This window comes from Haematobia irritans, chromosome 4 (assembly GCF_050003625.1).
Source record: "Haematobia irritans isolate KBUSLIRL chromosome 4, ASM5000362v1, whole genome shotgun sequence".
NCBI classification, from domain to species: domain Eukaryota; kingdom Metazoa; phylum Arthropoda; class Insecta; order Diptera; family Muscidae; genus Haematobia; species Haematobia irritans.
Window position 1 is genome coordinate 219,198,604 of NC_134400.1, and position 18,643 is coordinate 219,217,246.

The window sequence follows — 18,643 nt, forward strand, 5'->3', positions numbered from 1 at the left end:
AATAGGCTCATTGCAAGCATCATTATTATTAGATTAAGGAACTTGATAAATAGTCATTGAAGATTTTCAATTTCCAATGTTACTACATGTTGAAGCGAGTTCAACAAGCTTCGAATGGAAGACGTCATTCAGTCCTATGTTAAAATGTGCTTACGAAGAGCGCCAACGGATTCGCTCCAAGAAATCATATTTTCTCTTAGTCTTTACTCTTTGTTTATTAATTTTTACTTTCGTTTTATTAATGTTTTCAGAGAGTTATGATTTCATTTTTTCTTTACTATTTATCATTTTCTACTTATGACATATCATCCTATTTTCGTTAAGTTTTACCGTTTGTTCCCTAACGGCTTAGTTTAATATATTTTATGTTTAGTTACGGTTGAATTGTCAAAGAAGAAGGTCACGAAGACCAATAAATTCTTAGAAAAGAAAATTAAACGAACGTCTTTTCTTTAAGAAAGGTTTAGGCTTCGCGCTATATGACGTGCGCGATAACCAAACGAAACCAAACTCAAAAGCCCTTATGTTCATCAACGTGTGAAATAAGGCATTCCATTCAAAGCCCTTTCAATCTATAACGCGTAGGTTGAAAGGCAAATAAACATATGGTCCATTCGAGCCTCCTAATTGGATATTGGGAGAAGGAACAACCAGGAGCAACCGTAGCTCAACAAAGTACCAGTGAAAAATTCATACATTGGATACAAAACGATTCTCGACCGAGAATAAAAAAGGCGACTCCAACGAGGAGAGAAACATCATCATCACAAGCGAACTTCATCATCATCATCAAAAAGTGATAAAGAATAGATTGGGTAAGTGCAAATGTGTTAGTGGTTCGTGGTGTGATCAAAAGAAATCAGTGAATGTCAACGCTGTCATCTCGCGCAGACAAAACGTATACAAAAATACGAAAAACGATAACAAAATTCAAAAATTTCGTTTAAAAAACATTGTGTTTGGCCTTTCAGATTATGTTGCTTAGTGTGAACAGGCCCTAAAATACATAAAATTCAAAAACAGTGCTATAAAAATTTGAGACAAACTTAAGCGTCAAATTAATCACAAAAAAGGAGACAAAAGTGAAAATAGACAACTCCAAAAACAAAAAAAACAATACAAAAAAACTGAACGAAATATCAATTCCGTGCTTAAATATAAAGTAATAGACAATAATATTTGCAAGAAAGTGTGTGTGCGTGTAATTCGGTGCATATAATACAAAAACAAATACCCACATACTATATCGCGAGAACAAAGAAGAAAACAAAAAGATAACAACAACAACGTTTGTCTACGGGATAATAGAAAACGCCAAAAGTTGTCTAAAATACGATCCGTGCTACAATAACAATTTTCCCACAGTTTGTAATTACCAGATTGACAATTTTAGCAAATTAAAATTTTAACGGTCGTTCAGTGGTAACATTCCATCAATTTTCCCTTAAGACGACGATCCCTACTGGGTAACTTGTTGATCATATGACAGATGATCATTGGCATAAACGTCAAACAAACTGGTAAAGTAAAAGGACACAAGTGACCGACGGTAAGAACGTTTCGATTCTACGCGAAGTATTTTATTAAATAAATATAATTAAACGATATATTAATGCGTTCAAATAAACAAAAAGTGAAAGAAAATAAAGTAAGTAATTAAATAAAAGTGTGGTGACATTAAAATAAAGGCAAAAAGAATGAAAATAAATGGTAAAAAATTTTGCCTTACAATAGTGATAGTGTGTGTGTGTGCGAGAAGAAATTATTGGAACAAAACGGGGAACAACGGTCAGTGGCAAGAAAATATATAAACAAGAAGAAATAAATAACTAAAGCTGCAGATTAATATTGAAATTATTGAGTTGAAATAATTTTACAAAATAAGTGAGAAATAAAAGTGAAAAAGAAACCAAAGATTATTTTCAAAGTACCGCTATAATAGTGTTGCCGTGATAGTGGAAAATTGTTACCCGTGGGAAAAAGTGCCAAATTGTATAGGGTTACCCTACCTTCAGGGAATTTTCCTCCGTGGACAGAATAAAAAATCCCACATACAAAATAAAATAAATAGACAATAAACAAACGGTGTAGTGGTGAAAAACAAATAATAGCGGTATAGAGAATTAATATAACAAATTAATGTGGATTTACAAAAAAAAAAAAACGAAACAAAGAAAATAAACTAAATATTTTTCCACACAAATTTAACTAAAAATTAATTTGAATAAAAACACTTTTGCGGTGAAAAATAAAATAAATTTGGTTTGCATAAATAATATTGCCATAGCGGGGATAATTTCCTTCGCGGTTCCAGAGACACATCCAACAAAAATTATTCGGTGAGTCGTTCCAATTTATTTTTCTTGGAAAATTTTCAAAATATTTGCAACAAACGACTGCGCGTAAAAAATATACACAATCTTGACGGCAGAGAAATATTTTGGAAATTTTGGACCTCTTTACAAGTTACGTATACACTTGATAAATTTGTCATATCACACAACTTTGTTCAAACTTGAGTAATTTTACAATTAGGTCATCGCGACCAAAGAAAGTAAAAAGAAAACCACAACGAATGCACACATAATTTTGCCACAATTTTTGCCCAGAACATCCGCGAGGGATTCAACAAAATTACATACAAGCCTACGAATTTTTAACATTTTTTTAATTTTTTCTACTGGTTTTCGTGTAAGAGATAATAATAATAGATTCGGTGGAGATTTAAGACTGAAATATTTAAGCATACCGTCATTCAAATATATTTAGTTGGAATTTTGCGATAAAAATATATTTACATTCAATTGTACAGACAAAATACATTCACTGCGATTGCATTTTTGATATATTGTCGAATCGTCTTCATAAGCGGGCAAATCTTCGAGATATTACAATCCAAAAGTAAATCTTTGCGACCCAGAAACGTATAATTTTCTTTGGTGTTTCTCAAGTAGGTGTAAAAAATCACACAGGAAAATGGCTACGCGTCGAAAATTTCTTTTTAATCATAATCAGATCGTAACATTCTGCCAAGAACTCGAAAATCAAAAGGCAGAAACACTATCGGTTCAGTTACTAGAAATTAAAGATTTGGAATTGGAAAGAAGATGGCCACAGCTAGTTGCGAGTTATGAGGCATTAACATTAGAAGATGAGAAAGAGGAACATGATTATAATGACGTTAATGGCCAAAAATTTGAAGAAGCTTGCGCTAAATATCAAAAATGCAAGGAAAGCATAATGATAGCTATTTGTTCTAAAACAAATAGTCAACAAGAAAACAGTGTCGATCATATTCCGCCACAACGAAGTGCGCCTTCTCTCAAATTGCCGCCCTGCGATACTCCACCTTTCGAGGGGGGATACTCTAAATGGCCAGCATTTAGAGACATCTTTTCAGCTGTATTTGGAAATCATCCACATTTATCCCCAGCTCAGAAGCTGTATCACCTTCGCGGTAAAACTCGAGGGGAAGCGAATGATATTGTACAGAAATTTGAATTAACCGACGCAAATTTCAATTTAGCGTGGGAGGCATTAAAGAATCGCTACGAAAATAAGCGCATATTGGTGAATCAACAAATGAAAAAGCTTTTTTCGATTCAATCTGTTTCAAACGAGTCACCAAAGTCAATTCGACAAATTCAAAGCGCGGTTAACGATAGTCTGGCTATTTTCAAGTCTTATGACATACCCGTTGATAATTGGGATCCGATCCTCATACATATTGTTTCTTCTAAAATTCCCGACGACACGTTAAGAGCCTGGGAAGATTCTTTGACAAACCACAAAGAATTGCCTTCGTGGCATGAAATGGACACGTTCCTCTCAAATAGAATTGAAAAGTTGGAAACTGTTTTGGATTTCCGAAAACCCTACGCTAGGGAAGATCAAAACTCCAAGTACAAATTATCTCACGCAAAACAAATTCCAAACTCCAGTTGCAAGAACTGCAACCAAAATCACTGGCTTACGTCTTGTAAATATTTCAAAGCCTTATCGCCGAAAGATCGTAATGAGTACGCTAAGTCCAATAAGGTTTGTTTAAATTGTCTTTCACCAAATCATACTAAATTGGATTGCAGAAGTAACAGACGGTGTAATAGATGCAATAAAATGCATCACACAATGTTGCATCTCGAGTTCAACAGCAACCATCCACGTGAAAATAGCCAAGATCAGCAACCACGTAACCAATTACAACAAGAAATATCTGGTGGATCAAGTGAGCCACAGGAAGAAGTAGAAGATGAAACTAATATTCAATTTTCACAGATCGGAGGGAACACATTCTTACCAACAGCCCGAGTAATTGTAGAACATCAGGGGAAATCGATTGCCACTAGAGCACTTCTAGACACTGGGTCGGAGAGCAGTTTCGTCTCACAACGGATACAAGAAAAACTCGGTCTACCAACAAAATCCCATACTACTAAAATTTCAGGATTAGCAAACAAACTAATTGAAAAAAGTAGAAGCAAATGTTTATTAACATTAAAAACTTCAAAATCAGAATTTTGCATAGATATCCACGCGATAGTGGTGTCACAGCCAGCGTGTGTCCATTCAACACGACTAACTAGTAACGAAATTCTCAGAGAAGTAACGCAATTGGATCTTGCTGATCCTCTTTTCTACGAGAAAGGACCTATAGACATAATTATTGGAAGTAATTACCTTCCCGCCATAAATAAATCTGGTATCATCACACAAATAGGAAATTGTATAGAAGCCCGAGAGTCCCAGTTCGGATGGTATCTCTCAGGACCTACGATTCCAACACATATTAATACATCTGCAAAAAGAGCGTCCCCATCACAAAATACAAGTTCACAGGAGCTTCCACAACCAATTTCACACATACGAGAAAGTCCTACCGATTTACCCTCCAAGCACTCAAACGAAGAGTATAATCAACGAACGATAAATGGTTCATATTTATCACAATTAGAAGCCCGACTTCCCATCCACAAAGAAAATATTGAGTTTTTGCAACAAATAAATTTCGATCAATATCAACCTGATACATTCACAAAAACTAAAAATGAATCTACTACATTCCCCGCGAAAACAACGAAATACGTTTCACCAAATACGATTCAACCACAAACGTGTAAGAAATCATTGAAGACGAATTGTCATTATATCGCCCATCGATGGAAATATAAAAAGCATATTCACACGAATAAACGAAATAAAACTACATTGAACAAACATACCACTAATAACTACGAAAACCCGCCGCTAAAAAATAATATATCAGTACGAACTTACAGTCCACAAAATCGAACATGCCTACATTGGTATAATCCACCTCGCATTCCGATCATCCACCCTGAACCATTCGCATATTTGTATGTACTTCTTTTTATTCTTTATTTACAGGCGAATAGAAGAAGAACCCACAAGCGGGAATATCGAATCGGAGCGAAGGGTGACATCGAATCACTTCCCAAGTGCACATGTAATCAAAAGCCGAACTCGTTCCTCAGCCCGAGGCGGGAGTATGTTGAAGCGAGTTCAACAAGCTTCGAATGGAAGACGTCATTCAGTCCTATGTTAAAATGTGCTTACGAAGAGCGCCAACGGATTCGCTCCAAGAAATCATATTTTCTCTTAGTCTTTACTCTTTGTTTATTAATTTTTACTTTCGTTTTATTAATGTTTTCAGAGAGTTATGATTTCATTTTTTCTTTACTATTTATCATTTTCTACTTATGACATATCATCCTATTTTCGTTAAGTTTTACCGTTTGTTCCCTAACGGCTTAGTTTAATATATTTTATGTTTAGTTATGATTTGCAACTCTAAAGAATAGGTCACGAAGACCTCAATAAATGAATTTGTAAAATTGTAACTCCGACTCTTTGATTTGCGATAAGGGTTAGGCCACGCGCGCCCAACGACGTGTGTGAACAAAATTACCACGATTTCTAGTCCATCTACGTGTGGGCAGAAATCCAAAACAACAGAAACTCAAAGCCCTTTCAATCTATAACGCGTAGGTCGAAAGGCAAATAAACACTACATATTGATATATTTAATTTGGTGTATGATAAAATTGGTTGAGATACATCCTCCATTAGAAAGTGGGCGTGGCAGTGGCCGGATCGGTCCGAAATGCTGATCACACTTTATTCTCATCCCCAGTGATACATGTACAAAATTGCAGAGCTCTAGGCGCTTCCTTTGGGTTGAAATACGCCCTTCATTTGAAAGTGGGCGTGGCAATGGGCGGATAGGTCCATTTTTTTTATCATACTTTATTTTCATCCCCAGTGGTACATATACAAAATTTCAGAGCTCTAGGCGCTTCCTTTGGATTGAAATAGGCCTTCATTTGAAAGTGGGCGTGACAGTGGGCGGATCGGTCCAAAGTTTTTATCAAACTTTATTCTCATCCCCAGTGGTATATGTAAACAATTTCAGAGCTCTGGGTGCTTTCGTTGATTTAATGCGTCAAAAACCTGTCATTTGGCCCACTGTGCACTGGATCAAATTGTTCACTACCCTATTAAAATTTGAGAGATCTAATTTGATACAATTAGACATGAGTAGATCTGGTAAGATCTAATCATATCTTATTACTATAGAAATAAATCGGATCAGATGTCAATATTTGTCTAAATCTAATGACTTAGATATAATTATATCTATCCCTATATATAAGTGGATCTGATGTTAGATCTGGTTATATATGGAATTATATACATTTATATCTAATTCTATCTCATCATTTGTAGGTATATCTGCTTATATCTAAAGGGGCCAATTTTGATATCTAATCATATCTGATTAGATCCCCCAATTTTTACACGGGTAACTATATTTTTAGAAGGATTCAAGTTATTCGATTCCGTAGGAATTTCCGCCAAACGGTCGTCAAACTAAGTAAGATTCCTTTCCCATTTTCAGGGTCTCCCAAAATCTTCGGAGTAAATTCCAACTAAATGGATTCAACTATGTTGGAATTCAAGGGGTTAACCACTCTAGCCAAAAGTGAAACTTTATTAACTTCTTTGAAATAGTCTCCTTGGAGGTTTCGTGTAGAGTTCTGCGTGGTAGGATTTTACGCATAAAAACGAAATGAAATTATGTACTTACGCACGATACACTTGAAACAAAGAAATTTCATCCGTTTTTCTTCATGAGTAATCAAAGTCCATTAAAACGTGTTAACGAAAACTTACGCTTCCAAATTCAGACTCGACTTCATATAGAAATTATGCTATGTTTCAAGTAAACAAGTCTTTAAGATAAAGTGTTGAAAGACATTTAAATGGTTTAAATGCCGAACACCATTCTTCCAGAGGTGGTTTATCTTCTTTCACGAATTCAGTTGAGAGTTTCATTGTGATTTTACCCGCCAATCGGACTCTCCTATTCTTTTAATTAAAATTTCATTATTTTAAAGATGTTTCTCTTTAATATTGTGTACGTAAATTGTGTTTCCTAACATCTTTCATATTATTAGAATGTTCTCACGTACAGGTTTCTTGTCCGGGGTGAGTAAACGGGTTATGTATTACGCCTACATATTATAATTTGGCAAACGCGATCTTCTCAAAATCCGACTTTCGAAGTTATCGCGATCACACTCCCTGGCAAGCTATCCAAACAATTACAATAAAAAAAAGTTTACTTGGATCCAAAGATTTTGACCTTCCCTTAAGGATTTTGGTATTGACTCCGAGCCAAAGATGCGGCTTCTTTAAAATAAAGACATCTTTGAAGGACCTCGCTGGCTTTAAATCTAGGATAAATAAAATTGAAATTAGATACAGATCTCATTCATCGAATTTTTATCCTCTTTTTGCGATATATTAATAAATGTATTTATGTACAAACAAATTCCAATTTCAAAATCCAAATTATGACAGGTACTTCAAAGTAAAAACGATTTTATCTTAAATTTAAAGATGCAATATGTCAGTTGAGTTAAAGACGATTTCTTTAAATTAAAAATGTTTTTCTTTATTTTAAGAAAAATTTGCCTTACTTCAAAGATATACAACTTCAGCAGAGAGACGGAAAATTTCAAGATTTGTGTCCTAAATTTAATGAAAAAAAAAATTATAAACTTTCATTTAATTAAAATGTCATTATTTTAAAGAATTTTGTCCTTATCTTTGGGTAAATTTCGATTCCTAAAATTTAAGTTGCATAATCTTCCATATTAGGTCAATATTTTTTTCAGTGTAGGTATCGAATTTTAACAGCACGGCCAAACTTTACCTTGTCTGAAAATTCCAATCAATTCAAAGGCCATAAGTTCATTTCGCAAAAGTCCAGTTAATGAGGCAGTTCTTCTCCCCAATCAGATATGGAAAAATCTAGGTGCCCTATATAATCGCCTGGGCTTTCTCTATAATCGCTGTAAATTTAAATTTTCTTGATATTCGTAATTGGTTTCGTATCAACAGGCTTATCAGAAATAAATAAAACGAAATCATATCGGAGGACATTTTTTGAGTGTACTGTACAAACAAGTACCTGTCTGGGTTTCCAAATTTTACGTTTACGTTTTATTTTTTCTTAATATTTAAATGTGTACAGTGAAACCCCTAAACGTAAAACCCCCCACTGTGAAAAGCGGATCATCTCAAATGTGGACAATTTTCGTGAGACGTTTGATAAATACCTCCTTAATATGGACAGAATTTAGGCGATTGTGAGTCTCTCCTTCCGCTATATATAAATAATAAACTATCACATTCGTCAAATCATTAAGACCACATAAGCAAAAACAAACAAAACAGCATCCAAAAGTTAATCGTAAAATAAAGAAAAATTTCCTTTAAACATTGCTAAGCAAATTCGCACTAAATGCCTCATTTAGATGACTATGAGGTTGACAATGATGATGTGTGGTATAATATAAAGGTGTGAGCATGTCCGGGAATTTGTGTGATTTACGTCACATGGAATTAATGGTGAAAACCGCCCATTTATTTGAGTTTGAATCGAGTAAAGCAAGTCTCAGCAATAGTATTTGAGCCAGAGCTATACATCAGCTATACAATAAAGAACAGATCAAAGGACGTTACTGCACAGACGCAGATAACAATGACTTGTAAGCAACCAAACAACCTTCTCTCATATTTGTATTGGTAAAAGAAAACACGTGCTCTATCGCAATGACTGTGTATGTGGGTGAATGTATGTGTTAGTCAGGTTTCATTTAGCTAAACGGATTCATGGACAATTATGTTACGTCTCGGCCATACAAGGCAGTCAAGTTCAAGTAGACCACTGGATACAATTTGCAGTCTCTCACATACGCACGCACACATCAACAATCAACAACTGAACTGAAGTAGATATAACAACAATGTGGGTTAACAGTAACATTGAACAGCATCATCTCAAGTTCAGTTTCATGAACGCACGTTATACTCTCTCCTTGTACAACAACAGTACTCAAGATACAGGAGAACTCCACCCCATGTAAACTAACAGTGAGGGTTAATGAAGAAGGTCATAATATGGGGAAAATAAAGCTTTTATGCTCTCTCTCTGTTTCATATATCAGCTGACTCTCTTTCATAATATTTGCTATATATAGTTGAATGGTTTACTTCTTCCCCCTTTTATAGCCAAAGCAATGTGCGTATTTTTATTTTTGGAGCATATTTTAAGGCGCGTATTTATATTTTGTTTACATTTCGTTTCCCAGAGTATAAGTGGTGGTTTTCTAACAGTGATGCCATATTTTATTGTTTATAGGTGTTTTAACATATGGGGTAATTTGAAAATTTGATTTTTATATGCAATAAAGGGTGATACGGTCAAAATTTGGTCAATATAAACTTGACGTATTTCTTTCAATTTTGCATTTAAAAAACCTGAACACCCCTCATTTTGAAGGTGTGTGTGTGTAGAATGTTGCTCCTATTTTGATTTTGGAATTCACTCTTCAGCTGTCAAAATGCCGTCCAAGCAAGAAGAGCAGCGTATCAAAATTTTGCTCGCCCATCGCGAAAATCCGAGCTACTCGCACGCAAAGCTGGCAAAATCGCTAAAAGTTGCCAAATCAACCGTTACAAATGTAATTAAAGTGTTTGGGGAACGTTTGTCGACAGCCAGGAAGTCTGGATCGGGGGGAAATCGAAAACCGGAAGCCACTGAGACGACAAAGAGAGTTGCCGGTAGTTTCAAGCGAAACCCTAACCTCTCTTTCCGAGATGCCGCAAATAAGCTAGGTGTATCGTCTACAACCGTGCATCGAGCCAAAAAACGAGCCGGACTATCGACTTACAAGAAGGTAGTGACTCCAAATCGCGATGATAAACAAAATACGACGGTCAAAGCGCGATCCCGGAGGCTGCACACGACGATGCTGACGAAGTTTGACTGCGTGGTAATGGACGACGAAAACTACGTCAAAGCCGACTACAAGCAGCTTCCGGGACAGGAGTTTTATACGGCAAAAGGAAGGGGAAAGGTAGCAGATATTTTCAAGTACATAAAACTGTCAAAGTTCGCAAAGAAATATCTGGTTTGGCAAGCCATCTGTACCTGTGGCTTGAAAAGCAGCATTTTCATAGCTTCCGGGACTGTCAACCAAGAAATTTACGTGAAAGAGTGTTTGAATAAACGTCTGCTGCCTTTCCTGAAGAAACACGGTTGTTCCGTACTGTTTTGGCCGGATTTGACATCTTGCCATTACGGTAAAAAAGGCCATGGAGTGGTACGCCGCCAACAACGTGCAGGTGGTTCCCAAGGACAAGAACCCTCCAAACACGCCAGAGCTCCGCCCAATTGAGAAATACTGGGCTATTGTCAAGCGGAACCTAAAGAAGACCAAAAAAACTGCTAAGGACGAGCAGCAGTTCAAGGCAAACTGGCTTTCTGCGGCGAAGAAGGTGGACAAGGTGGCTGTACAAAATCTGATGGTAGGTGTCAAGCGTGAGGCCCGGCAATTCGGATTTGGAAAAGCGAAAGCCTAAATGAATATTTTTCCTGAATTTTATACTAATTGAACTTGAAAAAGAAATTTAATTTGATTTTTTAAATAAACGATTTCACCGATTTACACGCGTTTTCCCTTGACCAAATTTTGACCGTATCACCCTTTATTTCAAACGATATCCTTCTAGTAAATAAATGAAAAATAAACGATATAAATAAAAAAAATTAAATCTGCATATTAGTTTATGTGAAGTTTTTAGTTCTTTGCTATTGTCATGCCAGAAAATAAAATTTTACTTAATGGTGGATACCACCATATTTTTTTACAGGTGTGGATAAAAACTAAATGTCCATTGAATATATGAAAATTCGATTTTTCATTGCATACACTGAAAACAATGAGCCCACCAAGAAGAAAATTTTTAGTTAATTTGAGAAATTTTAGATTAACAGGTTGGCGGATAAGTCCTCAGTCTGATACATAGATGTCGTCGCTAGTATTAAATGCATATTATTTTTATATAGTACCAACCTTCAAATGATTCGTGTCAAAATTTAACGTCTGTAAGTCAATTAGTTTGTGAGATAGAGCGTCTTTTGTGAAGCAACTTTTGTTATTGTGAAAAAAATGGAAAAAAAAGGAATTTCGTGTTTTGATAAAATACTGTTTTCTGAAGGGAAAAAATACGGTGGAAGCAAAAACTTGGCTTGATAATGAATTTCCGGACTCTGCCCCAGGGAACTCAACACGGAGGACGGTGAACGCAGTGGACGCCCGAAAGAAGTGGGTACCGACGAAAACATAAAAAAAATCCACAAAATGATTTTGAATGGCCGTAAAATGAAGTTGATCGAGATTGCAGAAACCTTAAAGACATCAAAGGAACGTGTTGGTCATATCATTCATCAATATGTGGATATGCGAAAGCTCTGTGCAAACTGCGTGCCGCGCAAGCTCACATTAGACCAAAACAACAACGTATTGATGATTCTGAGCGATGTTTGCAGCTGTTAACTCGTAATACATATGTGACAATGGATGAAACATGCCTCCATCACTACACTCCTGAGTCCAATCGACAGTCGGCTGAGTGGACAGCGACCGGTGAACCGTCTCCGAAGCGTGGAAAGACTCAAAAGTCCGCTGGCAAAGTAATGGCCTCTGTTTTTTGGGATGCGTATGGAATAATTGTTATCGATTATCTTGAGAAGGGAAAAACCATCAACAGTGACTATTATATGGCGTTACTGGAGCGTTTGAAGGTCGAAATCGCGGCAAAACGGCCCCATATGAAGAAGAAAAAAGTGTTGTTCCAACAAGACAACGCTCCGTGCCACAAGTCATTGAGAACGATGGCAAAAATTCATGAACTGGGCTTTGAATTTCTTCCCCACCCACCGTATTCTCCAGATCTTGCCCCCAGCGACGTTTTGTTGTTCTCAGACCTCAAAAGGATGCTCGCAGGGAAAAGATTTGGCTGCAATGAAGAGGTGATCGCCGAAACTGAGGCCTATTTTGAGGCAAAACCGAAGGAGTACTACCAAAATGGTATCAAAAAATTGGAAGGTCGTTATAATCGTTGTATCGCTCTTGAGGGGAACTATGTTGAATAATAAAAAGAATTTTGACAAAAAATTGTGTTTTTCTTTGTTAGACCGGGGACTTTAATTAAGTTAAATTATTAACTTAATTATTATTAATTATTATTAATTATTAAGTTTTCCAAGAATAGAACATGGAGCTTTAGAATAACGGAAAATTTACATTCCCTTTTGGTCACGTACAGTAATTACTATTATTTTTTGTATAATATAATTTATTTATTTTTTTTTTTTTTTGTTAAATATCTATTTTTCAAATTCATTTAAAGCTTGTTTTGAAAAAGGTTTTCCAGTATAGGAGTGAAGTCAAGACTTTTCAATTAAGGTTTTATGTTCATTACATCCTCAAATTTTTGGGCATTTTTTTATTTTTGTAATAACATGGTAACTCTGGTGTTTTCATAACAAATCCTGTGCGCCAACAAAGCCCTTTTGGTTTTATTATAATTACATAACAACGCATATATATTTTGCAAAATTTAAAATAAACTTTGGCGATATTTGAAAATGAGAAATTGAAAACAAGCAACTCATATATTTTTCATATTTTGTTGTAATACAGTCAAGCCCATACCAGAATTAACATTGATAATGGTTGTCCATGACTATCAGGGTTGAGTTGAAGGCTACTTAGCAGCTCATTCCACTGTGGGTGTGTGTGTGCGTGTGTCTCAGTATATATATATGTAAACCCTGTGTAAATGTAATTGTGTGTATTGTGAAAATAAAACATTTATTGTTGTTATAATTTATCCTAGAATTTCGATTACAACTTATGGCGTCGTAATACTGAAGGTTGAATTGTTTGGCTTTGTAACATTTTTCAATTGAAAATAAAGCCATCCCAAACACCACAATCCAAGCCAACAAGGACAAGCTCATCATATAAAAATGTGAACACATGATGCTTGAATGCATCATATCAAGGTCTCTTAAAAAAAAGCCTTATTTTCTCCATAGAAGAAACGTTAAAGACACACAGTGACACATTCACACTTACACGTATACATCGATCCCTAAACCCATATACATACTTGGAATAACACAAATTGTCCCCAAACAATCCCACTTGAGGAAAACTTTTATTATTTCATATAAACTAAAGTGTCCTTAACACATACTTAATTGTCTTCAAGTAATTTCACAAAGTTTCCTTTTTTTCTGATTGAGGCAAGAAAATTAAAAATTCTTCTTTAGAAGGTTTCCCCAACAGAAATTCATTGATTTTGAAGAACTTTGAGAATAGCAATATTGAAGGTGTTAGCTAGAAAGTTTATGAGCCAACATGTTGTTAATTTATTAAACTTTTAGCTTAGCTTAGTATGCAGTCTTATATTTTTGCGGGAAAAATTTAGGCTATGCATATTGTCAATATCGTTATAGGAAAAAGTTTTTGATAAGAGATCTGGTTGAGGGACCTCCTCATTGGCCTACTTTTTGAAAAAGTCCAGTGAAGACCTTTAATTACATTAATTTAATTAAATTTCAGGGCAGGTACATTGCAAACAAAATATTAACCTAGTATGCAACATACATTTTAACACACAATTTACACATTGTAAAGGACACATTTCTTTAAATTAAATTTTAATATAAAGAAAGTTTATAATCTATGATTAAATTTTTTTCATTAAATGTAAGAAACGAATTTTGGAAATTTGCATCCCTCCGTTAAAGTCGTATGTCTTTGAAGTAATGCAAAAGTTGGTATTTTACACAATCTTTATACCCTGTGCCACACTGTGGAATAGGCAATAATGCTCTGGGTGGGTTCCCTGAGTCGATATAACCATGTCCGTCCGTCCGTCCGTCCGTCCGTCTGTCTGTCTGTGAACACATTTTTGTGATCAAAGTCTAGGTCGCAATTTAAGTCCAATCGCCTCCAAATTTGGCACATGTTCCTAATTTGGGTCAGAATAGAACCCTATTGAAGAAATCGGTTCAGATTTAGATATAGCTCCCATATATATCTTTCGCCCGATATGGACTAATATGGTCCTAGAAGCCAGAATTTTGGCCCAATTTATTTGAAATTTTGCACTAGGAGTACAATTAGTAGTATAGTCAAGTGGGCCAAATTTTATTGAAATCGGTTCAGATTTAGATATAGTTCCCATATAAAGGGTGATTCTTTAGAGGTTAGGATTTTCATGCATTAGTATTTGACAGATCACGTGGGATTTCAGACATGGTGTCAAAGAGAAAGATGCTCAGTATGCTTTGACATTTCATCATGAATAGACTTACTAACGAGCCACAACGTCGAATTTTCAGTGAATGGGCCCTAGAAAAGTTGGCAGAAAATCCGCTTTTTTATCGACAAATTTTGTTCAGCGATGAGGCTCATTTCTGGTTGAATGGCTACGTAAATAAGCAAAATTGCCGCATTTGGAGTGAAGAGCAACCAGAAGCCGTTCAAGAACTGCCCATGCATCCCGAAAAATGCACTGTTTGGTGTGGTTTGTACGCTGGTGGAATCATTGGACCGTATTTTTTCAAAGATGCTGTTGGACGCAACGTTACGGTGAATGGCGATCGCTATCGTTCGATGCTAACAAACTTTTTGTTGCCAAAAATGGAAGAACTGAACTTGGTTGACTTGTGGTTTCAACAAGATGGCGCTACATGTCACACAGCTCGCGATTCTATGGCCATTTTGAGGGAAAACTTCGGAGAACAATTCATCTCAAGAAATGGACCGGTAAGTTGGCCACCAAGATCATGCGATTTGACGCCTTTAGACTATTTTTTGTGGGGCTACGTCAAGTCTAAAGTCTACAGAAATAAGCCAGCAACTATTCCAGCTTTGGAAGACAACATTTCCGAAGAAATTCGGGCTATTCCGGCCGAAATGCTCGAAAAAGTTGCCCAAAATTGGACTTTCCGAATGGACCACCTAAGACGCAGCCGCGGTCAACATTTAAATGAAATTATCTTCAAAAAGTAAATGTCATGGACCAATCTAACGTTTCAAATAAAGAACCGATGAGATTTTGCAAATTTTATGCGTTTTTTTTTAAAAAAAGTTATCAAGCTCTTAACAAATCACCCTTTATAACTTTCGCCCGATATGGACTAATATGGTCCTAAAAGCCAGAGTTTTGGCCCAATTTGGTTGATATTTGCAGAGGGAGTAGATTTAGCATTGTAGCTATGCGTGCCAAATTTGGTTGAAATCGATTCAGATTTAGATATAGCTCCCATATATATCTTTCGCCCGATATGGACTAATATGGTCCTAGAAGCCAGAGTTTTGGCCCAATTTGTTTGAAATTTTGCAGTAGAAGTACAATTAGTAGTGCAATTAAGTGTACAAAATTTGATTGAAGTCGGTTCAGATTTAGATATAGCTCCCATATATATCTTTCGCCCGATATGGACTAATATGGTTCTAATAGCCAGAGTTTTGGCCCGATTTGGTTGAAATTTGGCACAGGGAGTAGATTTAGCATTGTAGCTATGCGTGCCAAATTTGATTGAAATCGGTTCAAATTTATATATAGGTCCCATATATATCTTTCGCCCGATATGGACTAATATGGTTCTAATAGCTAGAGTTTTGGCCCGATTTGGTTGGCACAGGGAGTAGATTTAGCATTGTAGCTATGCGTGCCAAATTTGATTGAAATCGGTTCAGATTTATATATAGGTCCCGTATATAGCTTTCGCTCGATTTACACTCATATGACCACAGAGGCCAATTTTTTACTCCGATTTAGTTGAAATTTTGCACAGGGACTAGAATTAGCATTGTAGCTATGCGTGCCTAATTTGGTTGAAATCGGTTCAGATTTAGATATAGCTCCCATATATATGTTTTTCTGATTTCGAAAAAAATGGTCAGAATACCAACATTTTCCTTGTAAAATCGGCACTGCTTAGTCGAAAAGTTGTAAAAATGACTCTAATTTTCCTAAACTTCTAATACATATATATCGAGCGATAAATCATAAATAAACTTTTGGAAGTTTCCTTAAAATTGCTTCAGATTTAAATGTTTCCCATATTTTTTTTAATAACATTGTGTTCCACCCTAGTGCATTAACCAACTTAAATTTTGAGTCTATAGATTGTGTAGAAGTCTATCAAATTCTGTCCAGATCGAGTGATATTTAAATGTATGTATTTGGGACAAACCTTTATATATAGCCCCCAACACATTTGACGGATGTGATATGGTATCGAAAATTTAGATCTACAAAGTGGTGCAGGGTATAAATAGTCGGCCCCGCCCGACTTTAGACTTTCCGTACTTGTTTTATTTGATTTTTGTTGTATTTAATCGTTTATTATATCCTGTAAATTAAATGAAAAAACTCTCAATTTTTATATTTCAATTAGAAGACTTTAAAACTAATAGGACATGTAGAAGAAAAATATCACAAAAAAATATCATATACTTTGGTCGCATTACTCTAGGACTTTCGATTTTTGGGCACAGAGAGAAAATGTTCATAGATGAAGATAGGATAGCTACACGCAAAAAAAAATAATTCTTTCCTCCCAAACGAAATTTTAGGCAAACAAAGTTCGTTTTCCATTTGCTTTTCGCTGTAAGGGAGTGTATTTGGAAGAAAAGTATATACTTTTTGTGATAAACGTTTATTCTTTTCCAGGATGTAAAACCAATTTCATAAAAAAAAACTCAAAAAAAAAACATTGTTTTCTTGCTAATTGCATTTTCCCTCACATCTCTCTCACATCCACGAGGTTTTTTAGTTCTTAGCGCCTTTTCCTTTAATACCAACAATGTAGAAGAAATTATACGATTGTATAAATTTTTAACATTTTTTTTTACCTTTCGCCTGGACGGAGAATCGAACCGCGGACCATGCACTTTGTAAGCCAACACACTAACCACTGAGCTATGTACCTGTTATGGTCATCAATAGATAAATATCTATTTAAGTTATATTTATATAGCATAGCTTGCGGCGCCCACGAAGCGAATAAACAAAGTTTATTTAACAGAAACAAACATTTAGTTTGGCACCGTGGAGCAGTGGTTGCTACGTCCGACTTGCATACCAAGGGTCGTGGGTTCGATCCCTGCTTCGACCAAAGTTTTTTTTGTTTTATTTTTTACATATATTCCAGATATGTTCGGAAGATTCCGAAAAAATGATCAACTTTACATTCTACTATATTAAATTTTTACTATGAACTGTAAAATGTGTCTTATTAAAGACCTAAAGTCAGAAAAGAACAGTGTTTGATATAAACGAAATGGACTGTGTTGTTGGTTCAAAAATAACTTTTTTTATTGAAAAAATAAAAAAATTTGTAACAAACGATTTTTTTGGTGATAAAAGTGTATACTTTTCGAAGCAATTCAAAAAACTCTAACAAAAGAAAAACGTTTTCGGTACACGTTTTCCAAACGTTTTTTTTTTGCGTGTAGCAAAAAAGCGTTCAAAACTAGGACACGTTTTTTATCACTGTATTTTAAAGACTTTTTACTTGAAACCTATCCAAATTTCTACTTGTTGTCGAGTCTGAATTTGGAAACTTAAATTGCCGTTAATACATTTTGAAAAGACGAATTTTTTCAGTGCACATTGAATTTATCAATGCATGAGCGGTAAAGAAAGAGCTTTAGGTGCTAAGAGACTTCCCCTTGATTAGTTTTTGGTAAGCATAGGTTAAACTGGGTACTTCTTTTTTTTGATCAATGTAGCCTAACTCGCTGACTTTTTGAACTATTACAACACATGAACCAATATACTCGAAATCTTCAAGAAATCTTATATTCATAACCCTGTTTTTTCTTTTCTATTTTCAGGTAAGCTCAAACCTTTTTCTTTTTGTGAATAATTCTGGTTGACATTATTGGTAAGACTTTTATTAAAATTTGATTGAAATATATTTACTTAGTCCCTATGAAGAATAAGTAAAATCTTTACTCCATTACATACATTATTCTAGCAGGATTTCAGTTTCTTGTTTATATCAAACTAATCTCCATTTATCGAATAAATAAAATAGTTTAACAAGATTTGGAAAGCTCTGTAGTTTCCTTGTAATTAAACTTTATTCGAATAAACATGAAAACAAAAAAGTTTTATTGCTGCTGCTGGTGTCTCAAATAAAACTAAAGCCAAAAATGTTCAAAACAAATGAAACGAAAAA

At 35.2% G+C, this 18,643-nt stretch overlaps 1 protein-coding gene and 1 long non-coding RNA gene across 7 annotated transcripts in view; both read left to right on the top strand.

The window, feature by feature from the left end:
• LOC142236606 (uncharacterized) overlaps positions 1 to 18,643 on the top strand; it is a 747,498-nt gene that overhangs the window by 441,655 nt on the left and 287,200 nt on the right. The window lies entirely within an intron of this gene.
• Positions 1,532 to 5,858, top strand: LOC142236609 (uncharacterized). Its single transcript, XR_012722111.1, has 2 exons — positions 1,532 to 1,648; positions 5,386 to 5,858. It is a non-coding gene; the product is annotated as an uncharacterized LOC142236609 (long non-coding RNA).